Genomic DNA, 12,231 nt, shown 5'->3' with positions numbered 1-12,231 from the left:
GGATGATAATCCTTAATGATAATTACAGATTTCTAGCATTCTAGTATGATTCCTAAGGAATTGGATCCCATGACTCCTCTCAGAAGATTAACACACTTATTTCCCATTGGACTTATACTATCGGGCTATCATTATTTTATTCTGGGCAAAGTCCAAGATTTCCTCTGAACCACATGATCATTCCTTGTTCCAAGAGTTCTTAGTACTATTCTAAAAGAGTAGTCTAAAAGTCTAAAAGACTGAAGATCAGGAATTCCCCCCATCTCATCTTGTGGTTTCTCACTTTGAAGCTACTGTCTTTGATGCTAAGAGACAAATTGATGCTTAATATCACTTTCTTGTGAAAACTAGGTCAAAATTTCAGCTCACTCTGGCCCAGGATCCTAGGTATCTATACTTGTTCGTGTGCTCTGTTCTCTCTCCACCCACTGACTGCTTTAAGATATCCTCATTTATAGACCCAGTTCAAAGGGTTTATTCTGATTCCACAATATCCTTAACCAATGAAATCAACCTCAAGCTCCAAGATGTCCAGACTTATCGAGAAACAAAGTCCTGTGCACCCAATCCTTTAAGCAACGAAGATAAGAGATAGCCATTCCATGGTAAGGTTCGAGTTTGCTCACCTCAGGGGCAAGCATTTATTAAGCACATACAAAAGTGTGACAGACCTTACCCTCAAGGAACTTACATTCTACTTGGGGAATACAATGTATTCACAGATAATCACCCACAGGATATACACAAAATAAAACATAAGTGATTTGGAGGTAAAAGGGGAAATCAATAAAGACCATTCCTTGAAGAATTTAGGCCTGGCATATCTTTGACATCTTTCATTTTCAGTCATGTCCACTTCTGTGACTCCACATGGGGGATTCCTGGCAAGTATACCTGAGTGGTTGGTCATTTCCTTCTCCAGCTCATTTTACAGAGGAGGAGACTGGGGCAAAAAGTTTTTAAGTGACCTGCCTCAGGGTCACACAGCAAGTGTCTGAGGCCAGATTTGAATTTAGAAGATGTCTTCCTGACTCCAGGCCCATTGCTCTATGCACTGTGCCATCTTAACTGCCCACAAGCTTAAAACAAGCTAATTATTATAGCAGAATGTTACAGAAACCATTTTAAGCATTAAATCAAGGAGGAAAAGAGAATTGAAAGGCCAATACAGAATAGTGGATAAGAGTGTTAGCCTTTGATCAAGAAACTATGGTCCAAATCCTTTTTGAGATTTTATAACTGTATTAACTTCCCAGAGCCTCAGTTTCCTCATCTGTAAAATGAGAATATATCCAGAATATGGAGATGGATAATCTCTAAAGTTGGTGTATCATTACATATATCTTGTAAAGCACTATACAGAGCAATGAGCTGGGCCTAGAACTAAAAAGTAGTAAGCTGAACTGCCTTTGGGAAATTGCTAAATGCTTTTAGTACCCCCCCCACCCCAAGCTTTTGAATTGTTTCAAGGCCCACTTTAAAAACACAACTAATTCCTTTTTAAAGTTCTATTTGTTATTTTTATATTTAACATAGTTTTGGGATATATTACTTCTCCCTTCTGCCAAAGAGAGCCTTCCCTAGTAGTAAAGAAAAATGATTAAACAAACCAATTCTATCTTTATTTGATAGTGTATCCAGTCCTACCATTGTTTCTCACTTTCCCCCAGTGAGCTATTTCTTCCTCTCTCCTCTGGGTTCTTAGATTTTCAGCATCTGGCTTTGTTTTACTTTTATTTGTATTAGAAAAGCTTAAAAGTCATCTTCTGATGCAATAGAGACATAAAGCTTAGAATACTATAATTTCCAAAGAAAGTTGGAAGTCATCCAAAGGCCAATGGGAAGCTACATGAGGCCTGTAAATAGACTGCAGCAGGTTACCAATAAAGAATTATGCTGGGCAAACATCTTAAAAAGATGTAGCCCCAAAAGAGTAAATGGGCCAATAATGAAAGGAATTACTGGATCAATGAAATCTTTGTGCTCCCTTGGTACATACATTGTATCAAGAGATCTGAAGGCAGCCCCACAGCGTGTGATCTCCTTATGGCTGATTTATAGGTGGACATGGACTACAGTTGAAAGGATCAGAAGGTGTAGATGGGTTTGTACTGTTAGAACACTCATCAATCCAAGTTCTTCAATTAAATTAACTAAAAGGATCGCTATCACCCACAGGGAACAGCCCTTTAAAGAATCAGGACGTCATCCTCTTGTAGGGCAGACAGCGGCATGAGGGAAGGGGGGGGGGTCTAGTCTCAGAATAGCCTCCCCAGACCCCCATCCTGGGATGTGCCTATCTGCTCTCCCTCCTTGTTCCCCTTCCTGTCCATCCCTCAGCCCCTCAGGGGGCATGGCCTGAGAAGTCCTCCCCTGGGCAGGAGGGCGAGGGACAGGGGCTGCCATTTGTGGAATGGTTCCGGCCTCTGGCAATATTAGAACCACTAGAGGAGGCAACAACTCCTGGGCCAGAGGCAGGGCCCAATCACCTCAACTAGACTCAGAAATGATGGTGCCGACGTGTGCCCGTCCAGGACAACAGCTGCTACCCAGCTAGACACTGAGGAGTCCCCTGACATCACCATGGTATCTGCTTCAAAGTATATAATGCTCGGCTGCACCGCTCCCCCCCTAAGGCTAGAACCCAACGTGGCTGCTGGCATCCAGGAGATGTGTAGAGGCCTTGGCTTGGCTTGCCTCCTCGGCTGATCCCTGCTCAGTCCCAAGAACAGGCCCTGACCAGGACGCTCATAATTAGCCCCCAGAGGCCCTGCTGTGCCCACTGTGGCTCCTTGAAAGTCACCACCACCACTAAGAGAGGACAAAGGGAGCTGGGCCGCCCGAGTTCTGCCTCTGACCAACCCGGGGGACCTGGCCTTGTCCCCGGCTTTGGCTGCCCTTCTCAGATTGCTGCCATCCCCACGCACTGTCTTTCCAAGTGGGAAATGTGTGGAAGGTTGCAAAGACAATGACCTCCTAGATCTCCTCCTCCCCTTGGGGAGGACAGCCTAGCCAAGAGGGCCGGGCCTCTCCCTCTCTATTCCTGCTTCCCCTCCCGCCGTGCCGCCCCAGCCCACCCCGGCCCCGTCAGTTCCCGTCAGGGAGCGGAGCCCAGGACCCACTGGAATGCCCTAAGACGACTCTGGGCTGAGGGGCGTGCCACCATAAGGACTGACCTAGAGATCCAAGGCGAGGCCCCTGGCTCCAGGAATCCCTGGTCGGCTATCAGAGAGGCGGGGTCGGGCCTCCCCCTCCCCTCTGCCCCTAACAACCCTGACTGTAGCCTGTGCCCCAGCCCCCAAGAAAAGGATGTGACCCTTGACCTTTAAAGACAAGTATAAGAAGCTTGCCTCTCTCTCTCTCCCTGGGCTGCTCTCACAGCACCAACTCCATGGCTCGGGGCCTTGGGGTATACGGGGTGAGGCTGATGCTGACCTTCTGAGCTCTGGATATGGAGACATCCTGCCTTCTGAGGAGGAAAACCACCATAGCAAGGAAGGTTCTCTCCCCTGCCTCCGGGACAGGCTGCCCCCCCAGAGGCGCGACTGGGCCTTCCTGACAGTTCATCCTGGGCCTAGGCTAGGTGGACTCCATTGGAAGAAGCTGAGAAGGCCTCTGGAGAGTCCATCATGTGTGTGGGTTGTGACATCCAATGAAGATGCCTGAGATTCCCGACTGGAAGCAGGACTCACTTAAGGAAAGACACCCCTGGAATCTTAATAAGGAATGACTTCTATGAACCATGTACGACAACAAAACACGCAAATAAAACATTCCTGCTAAAAAAGGAGAAATGTTCATTATCGGGGCAGTCAGGTACGTGCACCCCCAAAAAGGACTCTGTGGTTCTATATATTGCAAACCAAGTGTGTCAAATGTGGAATCGGCTTGCCCCCGGGCAAGAAGAGGGCTATGAACGGTCAGAGCTCCGGGGCCACAGGCAGGGCCTAGTCACCTTATCAACTAGAAACTCGGAATTAATGGAGTTGGCACATGCACATATAGGACAATGGCCACTACCTAGCTAGACAATGAGGCCTCTACCAATATCCCCATGCTGTCTGCTTCAAAGTACATAAGGCTGGACAATACTCCCCACTGACATAGGAACCCGAAGTGACTGCTAGCATTCATGACCCGAGCGGGAGCCCAAGCCGAGGCTCACCTCCTCGCGCCTCCGCCAAGCACTTGACCAGGTGATCAGCCCTCAGAGGTCCCTGCGGGTCCAGGATGTCTGTTTGAAAGCAGTTACAGTCTGGCCACGCGCTCCATCCCCTCTCTACAAGGTAAGGACAGAAGGTCTCCGTCCTCCTGGATCTCTCCCCATTTGATCTGGCACTTAGTAGCTTCTCCAGGCACCTGAAGGCCTCTGCTAAGGGAAACTAGAACTATTTTTTGTACAGGATATTTTTACACATGGGTAATTTTCAATTCATACCATATGTAAACTAATGATTTCTCATGTCTTTTTGAAAAATCTGCGAAACTATCTCCAAAGTTGGTTTCTGCCATGTGAATGGATTTGCTAAGATGATTAAAGGCTATGAGGGCCATGGTTGTGGTCCACTGTGACATTGGGGCCTTGGCTCTAATCGCCACGATGCCTGCTTCTGGACCCCAACCATGCTCCTGGGATCATAAAGATGAGGAGGACAGAAGGCAAAGTCGCATGCTTCCTCTAAATAGCAAGGAAGTGAATACCTGCTCATATATCTCATCCCCACCCTTTGTACCCTCCAGGTGCCAGGATACAGAGGATATGACACTGAATCTTTAGTAAGGAGATTATCCTGAGTGTGGGTACTGGTCCATCCTGAGGTCACTGGCTGATGACCATGGCCAGGCTCTAAACAGTAGCCTATGGCCTTCCAACTTCAGGAAAATAGTCATAAAGAATGGGAAGGATAAACCAGGACATATGTAGAGAATTGCAAAGACAATTACTTCCTGGATCCCAAGAGGCACAACTAAGTATTTCTGACAGCTCTCCCTGGGCCTAGACAGGGTGGGTAGGCTCCTTTGGAAGAGGCTGAGAAGGCTTCTGGAGGGTCCATCTTCTGTATAGTCTAAGACACCTACTGCAGATGACTGAAGTTCTGGTTGAAAGATGCCCTTATGGAAAGATGCCCTCCACAGGAATCTTCATGAGGAATGACTAGGACCCATGCACAAAAATGAAATATGTAAGTAAGAGTGAGCATTCCTCCCCTAAGGAAAAAAAAAAAGATAGTGTCAGGAACGTCAGATTTTTAGAAAAACTGAGGTTAGTAGGGAATACTAAGGACAACAAAAACGATTTTTAAAAAGCCATATTAACTTATTGTATGAAAAATGCTTTAAATTGCTAATTTAAAAATGCAAATTAAAGCAACTTTGAGGTTCAGCTTCACACCTATCCGCAAAGCTGACAAAACAGGAAAATGACAAATATTGAAAGGGCTATAGGAAAACAGGACACTGGTGCATTGTTAGGGGATGCTATGAATTGGCTTGGTCATTCTGGAAAGCAATTTGAACAATGCCCAGAAGGTTGTCCAATTCTGTATATCTTCAGATTCAGTTATACCACTACTAAGCCTATAACCTAAAAAAAAAAAAAAAAAAAAACTCAAAGAAAATTTTGTACAAAACTTATACAAAAATATTTATAGCAGCTCCTTTTGTGGTACCTAAAAATTGGAAATTGAGGGGCTGTCCTATTAGATGATTATTTAACAAATTGTGTATGTAAATGTAATGGAATATTACTGTGCCATAAGAAGTGATGAAATGGAAATATCTTTGTGAAGCAACCTAGAGTGAAGTAAATAAACCTAGGAGAACCATTTATGCAAATGATAACTTTGTGAAGAAAACTACTTAAAGATTTTGAAACTGAATAAAGCAATGATAAATAACTTCAAAAGAATGAAGATGAAACACATTACTTACCTCCTAAGAAAGGTAATGAACTTATAGAAGCATCCATTTTTAGAAATGGCTAATGTGGAAATTTGTTTTGCTGGGCTATGCAGCTATGTATTAAGTCTGCAAACCATTAAGCATGACAACTAAACTTTAAGTTTGACATCAGTTTTAAGCAATTCTAGGGTTAAATCATGGTCAATTAACATCTCAAGAAGAAACCAGTATTTTAACTTGATTTTGTCAAGAATAGGTCATGCCAGATTAATAATAATATCTAACATTTAGATAGCACTTATTATAAATTTAAAAAATTATAAAATAAATTATAAATAAAAACTATAAATGTTATCTCACTTGATCCTCATACCAACTCTGGGAGATAAGTGCTATTATTATCTTCATTTTACAGAGAAGTAAACTGAGGCAGACAATTCTCCAGAATCACATAGCTAGTAAGTATTTGAGATATTTGAACTCACTGTATTCCTGACTCCAGATCCAACGCTCTTTCCACGGTACCACTGAGCTGCTTCCGATGAATGCTCATTTTGTTGTTGTTTTTGATAAATACTGAACTGGTAAATCAGGAAGAAGATGAGTAGAAGTCCCACAGCTTGAGACAGATATGGAACCTGAAAATAGGAATAGGCATTAGGTGTGTGATGAGAACTATGGCTGTTTCTTGGTATATTGTAGCAACTTTAGATTGGTCCCTAGTGAAAGAGAGTAAGTCAAAAATGATTGCATTATTGGGAATAAAGATCTCATTCTCTTGGGTTTGGCACAATGTAGTAAGCCATATGAGGGCTTACTTGGGGGCCTGAAGTTTTTCCTTCCCTAGCCTTTGATTTGCAGTCATGCTTATGCTCCCTTAAATCTTTCTTCAAACAAAAACATCAAAAATCAGTAGGATCAATTAGGAGCAGAACAAGAAAAAAAAAGGCTACAGAAAAAGAGACACAAAGAGAGAAAGAAACAGAAGAATGAGGGAAAACAGAGACAAGAAGGGGAGAGAAAAAGGGAAGGAGAGAGAAAAAGAGAAGGGAGAGAAAGAGAAGAAAAGGAGAAGGGAGAGGACAGAAAAAGGAAGGAAAGAGAATAAAGAGGAGGAGGAGAGGGGAAAGGGAAAGGAAAGGAGAGCAGAGTAAGGAAGGAGGAGCAGAAGGGAAAGGGGAGAGGAGATAAGAGAGGTGAGGAGAGTAAAGGGAAATAGGGGAAAGAGAGGAGAAGATAGCAAAGGAAGGAAGGGCAGGGGAGAGGAAAGAGAGGAGGGAAAAGGGAAGGGAGGAGAGAGCAAGGGAAGGAAGGGAGAAGGGAAGAGGGACGGAGGGGAAGAAAGAGAGGGAGAAGAAAGGGAGGAGAAGGGACAGGAGGGGGAAGGGAGAAGAGACCGTTAAAAGTAAGAGACAAAGACAGAGACAGAGAAACAGAAAGAAAGACACAGAAAAAAAAATAGTCTTTTCCAATTTTACCTGACTTTTAACATCCCATAGCAGAATCGTTAATGTGTGTTTTTTTTTGTTTTGTTTTGTTTTTTGAGAAATTTCAGAGCTCGAGTAATGACTGGACCCCAGCCGGTACTTTTGGGGGAAGGGCGGTGGCGCGGATTGGATTTCTCGGTTTTTAAGTAATCAAATTGTTACCTTGTTAAAGTTCTCTGTGTTTTGTTCTTTGAAGGTAACTTCAATTCCTCTTCCTTTTAAATATAATTCTTATCTGGGGGTATTTTGAGAGTTTCTGAGGACTAGGGAATAACGTCTGCTCTAATCTAGTTCTCCATCTTGGTCTCGTAACCCTTACCTGAGAATGTTCTTCTCCTTCCCTCCCTTCCCCCCACTCCTCCCTCCCCCCTTTCTCTCTCTTTTCCTCCCACTCCTTCAGTCTCCCCCACCTCCTTCCTCCCTCGTCTTCTGTTTCTTTGTTTCTCCCCCCACCCCACATCTCTAGTCTTTTAGACTCTCTCCTCCTTCCTCCCCCTTCCTCCTTTCCCTCTCCCCTCCTTTTTATTTTTCTCTCTCTCCCTCTCCCGTCCTGCTTCTTTGCCTCCCACTTCCCTCTCCCCAACACCCCTCCCGGTTTCTTTGTGTTATTAAGAGTCTTGAGCTTGGATGAAAGACACGTCTACATCCCTGCACATAACCTGGTACCTCATTTTGCAAGCCCAGGAATCCAGAGATTATAGTTGTTATGGCAACACAATATTCATTAAAATTTCCACATTACACTTTCGGTGGTTTGTTTTTAATCCATTTGGTGGGTAGATCTATGGGACTGAGATGGGTACTGACTGATGGGGCCCGAGATCTTTGCAAAGATCCTGGTCTGTCTGGGGAAATCATCACTCTTTCCACCTTTTCTTCCCTTATCACACTGCCAGAGTGGAGGAGGGGAGGGGACTTTGCAAGGGTGGAGTAGGATCCTCCAGGTTCTAAGGTGCCTGGGCCTAAGAGGGGTTATGAGTAAATGGTGCCTTGGGGTTGGAGTCAGAGGCTCTACCCCATATTAGCTGTATTATTTATTCAGTTAGCCTTTCTGGGTCTCAATTCCTCATCTTTCAGTTGGGATGCTAGAGTAGTTTAATCTCTGTTAGGATTCAAAGGAGATCCCCAAAATGTTGGAGTTCCAGACTCCATCATCATGAGATGGCTCAAAAAAAAATTTGCAGGCTTAGATCCTTCTTCAAGTCAATTGTAAGGCCAATTAAAGTAGGCTAAATTCCAAAAGAAATTAGCAAAGAACCAGGAGCAAGAAGGTAAATTTGTAAGGAAAAGTGAGAGGGATTAAGTGTTTCATGTCACTGATAGACCAATTTTATGGCTTAGATGTAGAATTGAGGAATGATTTGGTTCTGACTTTGTGCTCAGGTACCTATAGTTCTTTGGTGAGAGAGCTCAAAGGGAAAACTTCTGGAGGTGTGTTTTTAGGCCTGAAAGAAATATCACTAGGTTAAAATGGCAAGTGCTCAATTTTGTTTTACCCCCGGAGTAACTCTAAGTCCCCCATTATTGTTGCTCATTAGTTTTAGAAACCCCATTATCACTGACCAACTGTGGTTGTAACAGCCAGCAATATTTGTGGGCTCAGAATCCTGGTCATACAAAGTAAACTGGGGCAGAGAAGAAATATATAATTTCCAACTACATCACTCCCAAGGCCAAGTGGCTTTAGGATTATTGCTACATCCTTCCTAAAGGCTGTACCACATCATTATAACCCTAAATTGTATGATACTATGTACAGGTAGGTGTCGCATTGGATAGAGTGTTGGGCTTGGAGTCAGAAAGACCTGACTTCAAATCTGAAGTCTTACAGACCAAGCTGGTCAAGTCACACAACCTTGTTTGCCCCACTTTCCTCATCTCTAAAGTGAGTTGGAGAAGGAAATGGCAAATAATTCCAACCTCTTTGCCAAGAAAACTCCCCAAAAAGAGTTCATGAAGAGTTGGACAAGACTGAAAATGACTGACCAACAGCATGGGTAGGGTGTGTAACCTTGGTCACTGTCCTCAGCACTTTGAGTACTAGGGGAACCCTTTCTCTGGAAATATGAAAATGGATATAGGCAGAGTATATAAGGTAGAGTGGATAGGAATATGTGCACATGCATGCACATACACAGACATAGGCACACATATGAACCACAGAACGGAGTTTCTGTTGAGGACAACAAGGAAGCAGGACGAAAGGGAAAGGTACCCAATTATATCCAATCAAGTGTCAAATTGATCTCTGTACTTATGGACTGCAGCCAAAGCAGTTCTTAGGAGAAATTTTTATATCTCTAAATAGCTACATGAATAAAATAGAGAAAGAGGAGATCAATGAATTGGGTAAAAAACAAATTAAAACCCCCCAATTAATTGCCAAATTAGAAATTCTGAATCTCAAAGGAGAGATTAATAAAATGGAAACTAAGAAAACTATTGAACTAATTAATAAAAGTAAGAGTTGCTTTTATAAAAAAAAAAACCCAACAACAAAATAGATAAAACTTTAGCTAATTTGATTAGAAAAAGGAAAGGAAAAATCCAGAGCGCCAGCATAAAAAATGAAAAGGGAGAACTTATTACAATGAAAAAGAAATTAAATCAATAATCAGGAGCTATTTTGCCCAGCTATATGGTGGCAAATCTGAAAATTTAACTGAAGTGGATGAATTTTTAAAAAAATATAAATTGGCCAGATTAGCAGAAGAGGAAATTACTTAAATAGTCTCATTTTAGTAAAAGAAATTGAAATTTTAGTAAAAGAAAAGGACACCAATGAACTCCCTAAGAAAAAATCTCCAGGGTCAGATGGATTTACAAGTGAATTCTAGCAAACATTTAAAGAACAATTAATTCCAGTACTATGTAAACTATTTGGAAAAATAGGTAAAGAAGGAATCCTTCCAAATTCCTTCTGTGACACAAATATGATACCGATCTCTCAATTAGAAAGAGTGAAAATAGAGAAAGAAAATTGCAGACCAATCTCCCTAATGAATATTGATGCAAAAATATTAAATAAAATATTAGCAAAGAGATTACAGCAATTTGTCAGCAAGACAATACACTATCACCAAGTAGGATTTATACTAGGAATGCAGGGCTGGTTCAGTATCAGGAAAACTATTACCATAATCAACCATATCAATAACAAAACCAACAAAAATCATATGATAATCTCAATAGATGCAGAAAAAGTTTTTGACAAAATATAGCACCCATTCCTATTAAAAATACTAGAGAGCATAGGGATAAAGGGAGCTTTTCTTAAAATAATAAGCAGTTTATATTTAAAACCATCAGTAAGCATCTTTTGCAATGGAGAGAAGTTGGATACATTCCCAATAAGATCAGAAACAAGGATGCCTTATTACCACAATTATTCAGCATTGTACTAGAAATGTTGATTTTAGCAATCAGAAAAGAAAAAGAAATTAAAGAAATTAGAATAGGCAATGAGGAAATAAAACTATCATTCTTTGCAGATGATATAATGATATATTTAGAGAATCCTAGAGAATCAACCAATTAATACCTTAACAGCTTTACCAAAGTTGCAGGATATAAAATAAATCCACACATATCTTCAGTATTTCTATATATTACTGATAATTATTAGCAAGAGATAGAAAGAGAAATTCCATTTAAAATTACTGTAGACAAAATAAAGTACTTGGGGGTCTACTTGTCAAGGCAAATCCATGAACTATATGAACACAATTACAAAACACTTTTCCTACAAATAAAGTAGATCTAAACAATTGGAAAAAAAATATCAGTTGCTCATGAGTGGGCCAAACTAATATAATAAAAATGACAATGTGCCTAAATTGGTCTACTTGTTCAGTGCCATATCAAACTGCCAAAAATATAAAACTAGAAAAAATAATAACAAAATTCATCTAGAAGAATATCAAGGGAATTAATGAAAAAATACAAAGGATGGTAGTTTAGCAGTACCAAATTTAAAACTATATTATAAAGTAGCAGTCATCAAAACCATTTGGTATTAACTAAGAAACAGAGTGTTGGATCAGTGGAATAGATTAGATACACAAAACACAATAATGAAGGCCTATAGTAATAAAGATTTTGATAAATCCTCAGATCTTCTGGAATAAGAACTTACTATTTGACAAAAAGTTGCTGGGAAAACTGGAAAATAATATGTCAGAAACTTGGCATAGACCTACATCTCACACCCCATACCAAAATAAAATCAAAATGGGTAGATGATTTGGGCATAAAGGATGATACCATAAACAAATTAGAAGAACAAAGGACAATTTACAGAAGATCTTTGGAGAAGGGAGGAATTTATGACCAAAGATGAACTAGAGAACATTATGAAAGGCAAAATGGACAACTTTGATTACATTAAATTAAAAAGTCTTTACACAAACAAAACCAACAAAAACAAGATTAAAAGGGTAGTACAAAGCTGGGAATAATCTTTACAGCCAGTGTTTCTGACAAAGGTTTCCTTTCTAAAATACATAAAGAACTGTGTCAAATTTACAAGAATACAAATCATTCCCCAATTGATAAATGGTCAAAGGATATGAACAGACAATTTTCAGATGACGAAATTAAAGCCATCTATAGTTATAAGAAAAAATACTCTAAATCACTATTGGAGAAATGCAAATTAAAACAACTCTGAGGTACCATATCACACCTCTCAGAATGGCTAAGATGACAGGAAAAGATAATGATTAATGTTGGAAGGGTTTTGGGAAAAGTGGGACACTAATGCATTGGTGGTAGAGTTGTGAAATGAGCCAACCATTCTGAAGAGCAATATGGAACTATGCCCAAAGGGCTATTAAAAAAAACA

General features: G+C 41.0%; 1 long non-coding RNA gene across 1 annotated transcript; it reads right to left on the bottom strand.

The window, feature by feature from the left end:
• Positions 1-311: 311 nt before the first annotated feature.
• Positions 312-7,706, bottom strand: LOC116421619. The gene is made up of 3 exons (XR_004232085.1): positions 7,551-7,706; positions 6,387-6,539; positions 312-5,208 (listed from the first exon to the last, which is right to left on the bottom strand). It is a non-coding gene; the product is annotated as an uncharacterized LOC116421619 (long non-coding RNA).
• Positions 7,707-12,231: the final 4,525 nt, after the last annotated feature.

The sequence above is a fragment of the Sarcophilus harrisii genome, chromosome 2 (assembly GCF_902635505.1).
Source record: "Sarcophilus harrisii chromosome 2, mSarHar1.11, whole genome shotgun sequence".
Taxonomy (NCBI): domain Eukaryota; kingdom Metazoa; phylum Chordata; class Mammalia; order Dasyuromorphia; family Dasyuridae; genus Sarcophilus; species Sarcophilus harrisii.
Note: the sequence above shows the minus strand (reverse complement) of the source record. Positions and strands in the feature narration are given on the sequence as shown.